Source organism: Meriones unguiculatus, chromosome 17 (assembly GCF_030254825.1).
Source record: "Meriones unguiculatus strain TT.TT164.6M chromosome 17, Bangor_MerUng_6.1, whole genome shotgun sequence".
Taxonomy (NCBI): domain Eukaryota; kingdom Metazoa; phylum Chordata; class Mammalia; order Rodentia; family Muridae; genus Meriones; species Meriones unguiculatus.
Window position 1 is genome coordinate 95,183,667 of NC_083364.1, and position 12,816 is coordinate 95,196,482.

Genomic DNA, 12,816 nt, shown 5'->3' on the forward strand with positions numbered 1-12,816 from the left:
AGATACCTTGTATACACAGAGAAGAGCTGGAATGAGACAATGAAATTGAGCAGCCCACACTGGGCCTCACAAAGGGACATGAAAATCACTTAAGTAAAAAGCATTAAATGGATTGTAGAAGACGGACAACAACAAGCTACAGAATGAGGAAGGGTAATTGGTTTTGTTGTATTGCAGGCTAGTCAAGGAAGGATTCTCAAAGCAGTTAGGATCCAACCTCACCGGGTATCCAGTCAGTTCCTCCGGCAACTCAGCCCTGGTGACACTGTGTGCCTACCACCCCTGCACCTCCCTATTTTGTCTTGTCTATGGCTTTACTCTGAAGATCTGTTCTCTGCCCACATCTGGCAGCTGGATCTCTGCTCTCCTCCTTCTCCATTGCCCTCATGGTTAAGAGAGGCCTTAGCTTTCTGTGTCACAGTCCTGCCCACTGTCACGTGTTCAGAGTCTTGGCTCACGAGTGACAACCACCATATTTGCCACCACATATGGTAACTTGATCATAGCCCAGTGAAAAGGATGCTACCCTCATTGCTGACTTAGTTTATTCTATAGAGGTCAGTCAGGGTTGAAAAAGAGGTTTCAACACAGGATACTGCCATTAAGTCCTTTAGGGTCTATCTGTGAAACAAACCTCAGTCAAGTTACCTAGATCCAGAGTTAGAGACACGGAGTAGCTGAGAAGGAAGGCAGGTAAGTCACAGTGGACCCTGCCCAGGAGAGGCCTCTGGGATGGCTTTGTGTTCCTCTCTGCTTACTGTCCAAGGACATCAAGGACACTTCAGCTGTGAGATGGGTTTTTCTCTACAGAGATGGGAACCTCAAGGTGGCAATCAGACAGCCTTACCTCAGCTGGCTGTGTGGGTTACTCACCTGTGCTGAACCTAAGCTTCCTCCAGTCACTATTCAGAGAAGCCAGGACTTGGGAAGCTTCCAGCACTGGGCTATGGGTCTGGAGATCAGCTGGGTTAACCCTGCTGGATTGGTTCATGTTAGCTAATCCCCAGATCCATGGCTGTTAGTTAAGCAACTTTGGACTTCTAGGCATAAGCAGCTCTTAAGACACTGTTTACACCCAGTGCTGGAAGCTTCCTGGGCTCAGAGCTGTGGCTTGACCTGACCCACAGCCTGGTCATAATGCACAATCCCTTCCCCTGAGGCTGAAGCACTTCCAAGCTCACCTCCACAGTGTGCCACCTCACGAAGACGGCTCTGCTCTGTCAGTTTCTCCTTCAGACCCTGTCCTGAAGACCTCAAGGGGAGACTTTACGTTTTGTTGTTTCCTTCATATGAAAAGGGTGGGAAGGGAAAAACAGCTCAATGATCAAAAGCACTCAGGACCCCTGCAGAGCTCTGTTCCCAGAAGCCACACTGAGCAGCTCCAGGGATCCGACACCCTCTTCTGGACTCCACAAGCGTGTGTACTGTTATGCACGCATACACATAGCCTTACAACTGAAAATAAAATAAACCTCTTTTCTAAGGCTCACCATTATGCACTTCTTATCCAAACCATTTCCTCCAACCAGATGTGACACCCCTATCGGGGAAGTTGAATGATGGTGAGGATGGTGTGTGACAGGCCACAAAATAGCTTGACTCTCCCCTCCTCCAAATGCTCACGCCCTTCGCAATGGGACTGTCACCAGCTCTCCATCACCACAGCAACCGCTGAGGTTGTAGACTTACAAGCAGGAAAGATTTACTGTGGCAGTCCCAGCTGTGACCAACTCTTTCATTGACTTGGCTGTGCGGATGGCAGGGACTGTGATGTCAAGGACAGAAGAATCAGGGTCTCAGAATCCCCCTCCAGGGCACTGCCACAGTCACCACCACCCAATAGCAACACTGGAGGTCCAGCTTTAAACACATGTGTTTCTGGGGAACATTCCAGACCCAACATTCTAGCATACTGTGGCTTCATCAAGAAGGAGATCTTTACCACCTCTGAAGCTGTAGCATGCTTACCAGAAAGAGTACAGTAAGGCAGGGGACATCACTCCATTGGTGAAGGGCTTGTGCTGCAAGCACAGGGACCTGAGTCTGCTCCTGAGTGTGGGAGCATGCACTTGTAATCCAGCGCCAGGGAAGGAGAAACAGGTGTGCTAGCCAGCCAGCCTAGATAAACTGTGCACTGCAGGGGTGACATACCCTGTCTCAAAACGGGGAGGAACAGAACCTGAACAACACACGAGGATGTCTTCTGGCCTCTGCATGCATCTACACACAGGTATAGTGTATCTACTGTCTGTCTCTCAGTCCATCTCTCTCTGTCTCTGTGTCTCTCTCTCCATCTTTGTCTCTTTCTCTCTCATTCTCTCACATACATACTCACATACAAACAGGCACGCAGTGGAAGAGACAGCATGTCAATTAGGGACCTAGGCACTAAGAATCTAGTCTTTGAGCCATACTCAAGCCTTCATGGCAACGGGCCCAGGCTACTCTGATGGAGCATGACAGATCATGGGAAGCAGATACTCACCATTCTATGTGATGCTATCCTGGTGTAGCCAGCCCCACACTGACCCAGTATCTAACTCCAGAAACCAGCTCATCTGAGATGAGCAGAGCTCAGACCTATAGACTCAGGGGTGAGATGATAGTGGCTAATTTTTTAAACTATGCAAACATGGGATGTTTGTTATTCAGTGAGAACTGACACATACAAGCTTCTACTTTATCCTCAAATGTTCACCTTTCATCTCTTCCTTCCTGTGGTCACCTGAAACCATTCCCTGATGCCCCAAAGACCTAAAACTAAAAGTTGGAGGAAAGGGCTTGGGAAGACAGGCTGAATTATCATCCGTTTCTCTTTGCACAGCGTATTCATTTCAGCCTTGGATGGTCGCCTTCTCTTCCTGTTTCCTACTCATCTGTGCTCCTAAAGGGCAGCAATGGCACTGATGTCAGCCTAGGGTAGCTGGGGAAATAGTAAACCCTACTGATTTGAAATTCAGGATCGGTTGCAAGCCAGGCACTCTGCATTTTCTGGGTCATGTAATGTCTGAAGAGCAGCGGCAGCCTTCCTCACACAGTCCCAGGGTGAAGCAGCTCTTCAGGCCAGCCCTTTCCTTCTGTCTTCCTCTATGAAGGATGAGCCATGTCTTGTTGACTAATCTATGTGTACTTAAGAATCCCCAAGTATCTTTTAAGTACAGGCTTTGGGTAATGCCTGTTTCTTTGCGTAGTTTTTGTGTTCTAAGTTAGGCAACCACTAGCTGATTTCGGCACATCTTTGAATATCATACAATGATATGTCATACTACAGGTGGGGTGATGTCAGCACAGTGTCAGGGTACGAGGGGTCACCTCCTAACCTCTCTGATCTCTTCTTTGGGCTCTGCTCAGCTCTGTTTAAGGAGTACATAGTATAGTTGTAGAAGCAGTATATTTTTATATATTTTAGTATTTGTTTATTGAGTGGTGAGTGTGTGTGTGTGTGTGTGTGTGTGTGTGTGCGCTTGTACTATGGCATATGTGTGGAGGTCAGAGAATTGGTTCTCTCCTCCCACCATGTGGTCCTGGGGTGGAACTAGGGTCACCAGACTTCGGGGTAGTTGCTTTTACCCACTTCGTGTTACCCTCGCTCACTGTCCAAGAACATCAAGGGCACTTTGGCTCGTAAGCATCAGGGCTGTGAGACGGGTTTTCTCTGGAGAGATGGGGACCTTGAGGTAGCATTCAGACAGCCTTACCTCAGCCGCCTGTGTGGGTTATTTTGGGGTTACTTACCTGTGCTGAACCTAAGCTTCCTCCAGTCACTATTCAGGAACCCAGGACTCGGAAGCTTCCAGCGCTGTGCTATGGATCTGGAGATCAGCTGGGTTAACCCTGCTGGATTGGTTCGTGTTGACTAATCCCCAGGCCCATGGCCATTAGTTAAGTGGGAGAGAGCTGCTGCCCTTGCATGCCATGAGCTTTCTGTGGGAGAGAGCTGCACATCAGGAGAGAACAGCAGAGCCTCCTGGAGCTGGGAGCCTTCTTCCTACAACTACAAAATGCCTGGACTGTGCCCACTACTGCTGACCTTGAAGGAAGACCCCATCTCAGGTGGGATAGTTGGCCCAGAAAACACCTTGACAGCTGCTTGCCGGCTCCTGAACAGAGAACCCAGCGTATCTGGATGTGACTTGAGGAAAGCCTGACAATAAATAAGCATTGTTTGAAGCCACTGGACTTGGTCATGGCTACAAACAATGACATGGGACCTAATCCCCCAGTGTTTCAGGAAATTAAAATGAGACTGAGCCTAAAACAAAGGGCAGCAAACAAAGCCAGAGGTCACCAGACTGTTTCTCAAGCAAACACCTTACAGGGAGGACTCCTTTACCTCAGCTCACTGAGGCCTAGGTCTGTACTGCCCAGCTCTGTTGGCTCTGAAACATGTGGCAGAGCCTCCTCGCCTCGTGACAGACGGGAGGCAGGGACACAGGAAGTGGAGGAGGCAGGGGCACCTTCCCAGTGAGCTCCTTCCTCCCACTAGACTCCACCTTCTGTTCTCCAGTGTCTCCCCATAATGCCAGTCATATGATGAGTCCTTGAGGGGATCTCTACTGACTAGACCCTCAGGCCCCACCCAGCTGCCAATTAGGAACACATGAGCCTGTGGGGACACTTCACATTCACACCCTCAGAGCCATCGAGGCTTCATGAGGGACCCAAAGCTTGGTTGCATGCATAAGCAACAACCAACCCTCTTGTGTTCATGGCAGCATTAAAGAAAACAGGTGAAATCAGCCACTCAGAAGTGGTCAACAGACTTGTAATGTAAAACAGCGACTCTCAGGCAGACAGGAAAGTAAGCGCCCTGCAGGGCTCTAAGCACACCCCTTATCTTTACTTTGCTTCCACCTTTGTCCTGTAGCCCGATCTTTGAACCTCCTCTGTACAAATCTCAACCCTCCTCTGGCTGGAGCTTCCCAATGCAGGAAGAGCTCTTAGTTCAGTCAACTTTGTAAAGTGGTACTGTCCATCCATTTGCCGCTTTAACACCCCAACGGTGACTGGGTCTTCACGGGGTCTCCCTGACTGTAAGGGTCTAAGGAGGCATAGAGAAGGAAGGCTCCTCTTCAGTCTGCTAGTATTTCAGCTGAGCAAGCCTTTAGGGACTAACACCACCTGGCTCTGACTTGGGCAGGAAACCTCACAGCTTGTTCGACGTTTTCATGCAAGTCCAGACAGGCAGACAGCGCAACACACACTCATGGCACTCATGGAGGGACACTACCTAAGCATGCCTGGGGAGGCACTAGGTGCTGAAATTTCCCCCACAGGCCTGGTTTTTGTGTCCAGGAGCCCCTGCTCCAGGGCATCCTTTTCCACCTGGGACAATGTTGTCCCAAAAGTGAAGGGTGGCTTGGGGCCAAGCCAAGAAGTTCTCGTTCTTGTGCGCCTACACGGGAGATGGGGACACACGTTTCACAGTCATGTACCTATACCGTTGTCATCAGACACAGCCAGGAAGGCCTAAAAGGTACTTTAAGAAAAGAGCAGTGAAGTGGGTGGAAAACACTCCCAGTGTCTCCCAGGCAAGCCAGGCAGGATGTAGGACTCCGGGGCGCTCTACATCTCAGCCCGCCTGGCGGGGGGGTGGGGGGGGAGGAGGTTGAGATGCGTTTGCTTGCTGTCCTAGATTCCTTTCTATAACTCGGCAAACATTACGACCCAGAGGAACTTAAAAGAAAGGGGCTGACTAGGCTTACCCTTCCAGGCCACAAGCCACCAGCGAAGGAAGGCAGGGCAGGAACTCGGGTGGGGCTTGAAGGCAGGATGCCTAGCTACTCCATGCAGCATCACCTCCAAGCAGGAAGCTCGCTGGAAGCCAAGGAGGTACAGCAGGAACGGCCCGGAAACACCGGCCCGGAAACACTGCTTGCTGGCCTGCTCCCAGGCTGCACTCAGCCTGTTTCCTTGTAGAGCCTGGGACCACTGCTGCCCCAGCAGAATGATCCCTGCTGCTCAATTAGCAACCAATCCCAACAGACGCTCCCACAGGCCAGTCTAATCTAGGTAATTACTCAGTCATACTGCTCAGGTGATCCTCAGTTGGGGCAGGTAGCACATGTTTGAAAAGCCGGGACAGCAGGCTTGGGGTATCTACACTTCGGCACACTGCCTCAAGAAGCTACATTTGCCAACGTTGAGAACGTCAGGACCCAGAGTTCCAACACCTCCAGCTAAAGTTACTGTGTGTGAAAGACAGAACACAGATGCCAGGTACTATCCTGGTTCCCCTTTTCTGCATCGCCAGACCTTCTAAATAAAACCTCCATGTCTCAGGGTCTCATCTAGAAAGCGGGTTTAACAATGCAACCTACCTCAGAACTGAATGAGCTTAAGATGTCAGAAGTCTCTGGACAGTGGGTGAACAGTACGTGCAGATGTGCCGTCTTGGGTTGACTGCAGATGTTCCTGTCCTGTCTTTTAAGTTTCTGAGGGACAAAGGGGAAGCCCCAGTCATATTTTCCCCAGCCCTCTCCCTGTAGAGCAGAGACAGAGGCTCCCACGGCTGTGGTTGGAATTGTGGAATCTACTTTCTTGTGGCATTTTGCTACAGTTCACAATTATTGATCTTGGTTTCTGGGAACAATATGGTTACATATTAGATGCTTTCAGACCCAATTTTGTTTAGATAAAGGGTCAAAACTTCCTAATCCTGACACAGAGGAAGAACCAGCTAGGAGTCTAGAGACCGGGGCTCTCATTCCAGCCCAGCCGGCCACTCACTGAAGGTGTTTTTAAAACGAAACACTGTTTTCACTTAGCACAACTAGATTCTCCCATGATGGCAATGAGAAAGGCAGACTAAGAGGGCCTCTTGGATCCTCCCCTTGAGGTCACGTCCTCACTCGTTAGTGGTGACTCACCCTTGAAAGTGTGTCAGGCTAGCGTTATGGTTAGACCCGTTCACTGTCCAGGACAGGTACTCTCGTCAACCCCATTTCACAGATGTGAAAACAAGCACAGAGGCCCCCCCGCTGGCAAGGCACACACGGAACCAGCACCTGTGTTCTTTTCGTTCTTAATATTTAATTACGTGTTCGTGTGTGTCTCTTGTGGGGGAGGGGTGCAAATGAGTGCAGAGCCTGCAGAGTCTCCAGGAGAAGGGGACTGATCCTCTGCAGCCACAGTGGCAGGCAGTTGTGAACTGCCCCTTGTGGGTGTGAGCCAAACACCAGTCCTCTGAAAGCTTGGTACTGGCTCTTAACCACTGTGCCATCTCCTTAGCCTCCAGCATGGGTGTTCCTATCTGTGGCAGTAAAACCTTTGATGTTTACCAGGACCGGAAATGCTGTGTTCCCCACAGTGCAGTGTCAGACACCACCCCCCCTCAGCCCCTGTGACTGCTCTGAAGCAGCCCCTCGGATCGTCCTTTAGGATCGTCCCTGGAGCCTTTCTGAGTCTTCACACCAGCAGCTCCTGATAGCCGATAGCCCTGTACGCATGTCTGTGTGTGGTCATATGCCAGCCTGGCTGGCCACTGCTATCCCGTGTGCTCCACCTTCCTAAGCGATGGGCTTCCACTGCCAGCAGTCATCATCTTCTAGGATATATTCCGCAGAGCACAGAGTGGAGTTCAGTCACCATCTTCAGAGCAGCCCTGATGACGGACATCCTCAGTTGATAATGTCTAATGGTCCAAAAGATGGGGTGGAAGGAGAAGGAAGGAGGCTAGGGTAATTGTTTCACAGTTTGGGGGATGTGTTGAGGGGCCCCAGGGGAGAAAGGCACCTGTTCAGAGAAGACAAGAGGAGAAAACAGACCCTGTGTGCTTCTCCAGCACAATGTGCACACCTACCGCGTGTCATGCCGTGGGTTGCCATGGGAACCTCCTGGGAGGAGGCCTGGATACCTCCCTCCAGCCTCCACCACAGGTGCCCTGGAGGAGTGATGCGTCACTTAGGATGCCATCTTTCTCTGTACCTTTCTGTAATGTTGATGACCTTGCCTGCAAGGACACAGTACCTGTCCCTAGAGGAAATCAGCACAGAGTACATGGGCTCCCGGGCTGGGACTGAAATCACCTCAGGCCTTTGGAAATCTTTTCTGCTGTGACAGTCACATGAGACCAATTCGTCCTTCTCTAACTCTGGTGGCTTGGTGGGAGCTGTGCCCGTGGACAGAATGCCATCTTTGTTCTGCCCCCTGGAAGTCGCTGCAGGGCAGAGTACTCAACCTGTCAGCAGCACTCTACAACAAGCAAGAAGCTGAGAGGGCTACTGTCCTTACTCCAACAGCCGCCATGCTACCGCCCGACAGGCAGCCCGTGCTGAGACTAACGCACACACAGGAGGGCTGTATCCTTCCCATGTGTGTCCAGTTTGCATTCTGTGTCCACGCTGCATCATCAGTAGCTATCAGAAATGTATCTGAGCACCCTCGGAACACACCTCTGTTGTCTCCACTGTCTAGAAACAGTCTCCATGCCTATGCCGAGTAAGACCATGAAGGAGGGAGAGCAGCCAGATTATGCTTTCTGGTAAAGGCTATAAAAACCTCATCAATCCAAAGAAGAAAACTAACTACAAATACAGAAGGGAAGCTGTGGTGTCACTGCTCTAGTAACATTTAAAATAGCAGGAACTCTGAGTTGAGGATGCAGGCCCAGTGCAGTCCAAAGCAACAACAGGAAGGTATGGCTGTCCACATGAAGCCCTCAACTGACCATCTGCTATCCAGTGGAGCAGACTCTGAGGGTAGCTCTTCCAGAACAATGTCCTCCAGGAGATAGGAGTACATGTGAACACATGAACTGGCATGCACACAGGACAGCATGTCCATAGCCAAGCACACACATGCTGGTGTGCACACACACTAACACATTAACTGACATGTGTACATGATTCATGTATGCACCCAAACATGCTAATATGCATGCATGCACACACATACACAACACAAACACATATGCTGACATGCACACACCCAAGCACACACACACATGAACTGTCATACACATATCATGGCATGTACACATGCTAGTGTGCACACAACCTGACACACACATGAACTGATATACACACACATATAGGCACACTGATATGCACTTAGGGTGGGGTCAACTTGACAGGATACAGAATCACCTAGAAGGCAAACATCTGGACACAGCTGTAAGGGAGGTTCTAGACTGGGTAAATGGAGCTAGGAAGACCCACAAGGAATACAGACAGCACCATGCTACAGGATGCGATCCTGGACCAAATAAAAAAGAGACTGAGCTAAACACCAGTATTCCTGATTGCAGATAAATGGTTGCCAGCCCCCTCGGCTTGCTGCCTGTCACGGTGAACTACATTCCCTTAAACTTTGAGCCAAAATAACCCTTTTTCCCTTAAGTTGCTTCTGTCTGGTATCTGATCACTATAATAATAAAGTATCAAACACAGCGCCCTCCTTGTTCCCTCCAAGTGTCCACACTGCTACTTCCTAATGCTGCGGCCCTCTAATACAGTTCCTCATGTGTGGTGAGCCCCTCCCAACCATAAAGTTATTTTTCTTGCTACTTCCTAACTGTAATGTTGCTCCTGTTATGAATCGTAATATAAATATCTGTGTTTTCCAATGGTCTTAGATAATCCCCATGAAAAGGTCATTTGACCTCCAAAGGGGTCACAACCTGCACATTCAGAACTGCTCACCTATGCTATGCAGTTGTATTAACTTTAGGCTGATACTATCCACATCTACCTTGATGTCAATGCCTCTTTGGAGATGCTGGTACTAACTTCATTCTCTAGCCATGATCTAATAGAAGCCAGTAGAGAGGAGCTGTGCCATCTGGACTTCTGGTCTACCTCCATTATTGATTCCTAAAATCAATGGCTGGTCTAGCAGCCATATCTGATAGAGCCAAAACTTGATTAAAACCCCAAAGTCTTTCTTCACCATAAGCCTCTCTGTATGTGGCTACTGATTCAGTTATCAGTACTCTTACAAAATCCACCCAACCACATGAGTCATCTAGCCCTTCAGCCCTGCTTTACCATTTCTCCAGCCACTCTGCATCAGAACCCACTACACTACATCTTCATCTTGCCTTATTTTTGAGATCTGAGTAGAGCTCCTTCCTCTGGAAGCACAGCAGCATAATAGGAGAAGAGAAGTCAATTCCAGAATCCAATCAGACATATAAAGATGTGCCACATGATACCTGACCTCCACACTGGATTCATGCAGTTGCTCTTGCTATGAAACGTGACCTCTCCCCACATAAACAGAAGATAAAAGAAAACCACAAGGCTAGCTCAAAATGCCAAAAGGATAAAAAATGTTTGCCCAGACTGTGTCTGCTGTTTTATTTTAAGTTTTACATTTACATTTACTTTTATTGATCATTATATATTTAAATCAAATTTTGCTGTTATTCTCCTGATTTTTTCTACCTTATAAGGTTTCCTTTTTGCTTAGTGTTCTTTTGAAATTATGTAACCATACTTCTATGCCCTCACTAATCTACTATGATGCAAAATTAACACTTCATCACCATAGATCATTAGCAACATTTTCTGTATTCCAGAATAACCAGTATCTCCACTCGACATGTAATAAATGTCTTAGACCTTAGACAAATTCTGCTTTACAATCATCCACAAAATTGTTGCCCAGTATTTTCTTCTTTGTTTTAAAAATCCCTCTCAATTTGAATATTGTTCTTTTAGTAAATTTACAATGTTTCCCTGGCAGTGTGGCTTCTTGCTGCCCATGGAAACCTTTCGGCTTCCTTTTTCTTCTTTCAGTGTTGCATTATTTCACTTAACTACTCACATGTCTTTTAGTCTTTGTCTTAAATGTTTTTTTCCCTTCTTCTATGGTATGGAGCTGTTTCTTAGGGATTAAAACATCCATTAACTGTGGGAATAAGAAAAACTCACAAGGATCATGTGACAGTCACCTGTAACTGTCAACTTGACAAAACTTGGAATCACCTAGGAAGAGAGTCTCAATGACAGACTGTCATCATGGGGGTTGGTGTGGCATGCTTGGCAGTTGTTGTCTTAGTTGATTTTACCGATGTGAGAACACCAAGCCTACTGTGAGCCGTACCTTTCTTTAGTTAGAAAGCCCAGAACAGGATAGAACCTGATTTTTTTATTTTGCTAAATGGTCATGTTATCAAACTGCCTTTGATATTGTTTCTGCCCATATGCCTGGGTTTTTCACAACCTTGGTCATAGAAACAACTTAATTAAGCAGCAGTGAATAAAGGAGATACATAACTAGTCAACGTTATAGATAGGATAGGTGGTTTTCAGGCTCTACCTCTTACTGAGGAGCCATGGCTGTGGACGGTTTCAGGGGAGAAAAAAGTTATTGTCTTTTTTGAGAGTATAGCCACTGGTAGGTGTTCCATGTACGGGGAGCAGATGAAATCCTCTGTGATGTATTATTGACCTGAGTAGGGCCATGACAACAACCCCAATGCCTCAAGGTCATGCCAAGGCCTGCCCCAGCTGAGAGTGAGGACAATAGCAAAGCCTTCTCCTGGTCAAAACACAAATGCTGATGGGCAACTGACCTTCAGCTAAAACCACTATAAGCAGGAACTCTCAAGCACAGCTCCTCCAGGCTGACTGCAGCCGGAAATTGCTCCTCTACAGAGATCTTCTCCAAGAATTATATCACCTTCCTCCTCATTCAGCTGCATACAATAAACACACCTCTTTCAGCCTTAAGCAATAAGCTCACCTCCTTGCTCAGCCGTTCCATAAAGTCAGAGTTTCCACTCTGTGGTACATCTCCTTCAGAGTGGACAATGACCAAATCCCAGCCTTTCTCTACATGTGTCTGGGTGTCTGTCCTTTCTTAATTCTCTCAAAGATCTAGCTAGGGCAAGCCAAAGCCATACAGGTCACAGTGAGCACATACATGCTCTGGTGGCTGAACCCACACCAAGCACATATGAGTAGCACTAACTGAATTCACTTAGTTGTCAGGAAAAAAAGATATGACATTGAGAAGGACCCATGGCGAGGTTATGGGGAGGGGAAGGTAGGTAAATATGCTCATATTTCATTATATAATAAATGAAAATCTTAAAAATGAAGGAAACATTTTTAAAGAGTGGAGAAAGTAAGCAAGTGAGCAGCATACATGTATTCTCTGGCTCCCAATTGTGGGTGTGACTATCTATCTGCTGCACACTCTCTCATGTGACCTTATTAACTTGCAAGTGAAAGTCCAATAAATGCTTTCTCTCACCTAAGCTGTTTTTTTTTTAAATCAGGAAATTTTATCAGAGCAATAGAGATGAGACTAGGAAATTCACAAGAAACTGGCAAAGCTCAGAAGTTCACAAAACTTACAAGACTCATTCGGGAGTCTTTGGTAGAACTGGCTGTGGGCTGTGCTTGTGCCTCCATGCATACAGTCTTCTTTCAGGGATGAAACTTTGCAGTGATGCAGCTGCCAAGTCCCCACTCGTGTCTATAGTCACCCAAGTAACTTAGATGGAATTGTTTCTGTAGTCACCTCTTGCCCTCTCCATCTGGGTAGAAATCAACTCCCTTTAGAAAAGTAGACAGCAATGTGCAGCAGGGAGTCAAACAATCTTACTGAAAAAATTTGCAGGCGGGGGGTGTGAAAAGAAAGAGGTGGTGAGGTTCCATTGGCAGCTATGTGATCTCCTAACCAATCACTGAGTACAAGTGATTATTCTACATAATTAAGCCATATTATCTACCATTTGTTGCTGCCACAGAGAAGGCTGCTGTCCATCTAATTGCTACTTCAGTTTACATTTTGTAAAGAAACTTGCTTTGGGCTGGCACAACAGCTAAATGGGTAAAGGCACTTGCCATGTGACACTGAAGACCT

The 12,816-nt window shown here is 47.7% G+C and overlaps 1 long non-coding RNA gene across 1 annotated transcript in view; it reads right to left on the reverse strand.

Annotated features, from left to right (window-relative positions):
• Positions 1–7,026: 7,026 nt before the first annotated feature.
• The window catches only part of LOC132648608 (uncharacterized), a 30,819-nt gene continuing 25,029 nt past the window's right edge, over positions 7,027–12,816 (reverse strand). The window contains exon 5 of the long non-coding RNA XR_009587047.1: positions 7,027–7,633. This is a non-coding gene — a long non-coding RNA (uncharacterized LOC132648608). The remainder of the gene's footprint in view (positions 7,634–12,816) is intronic.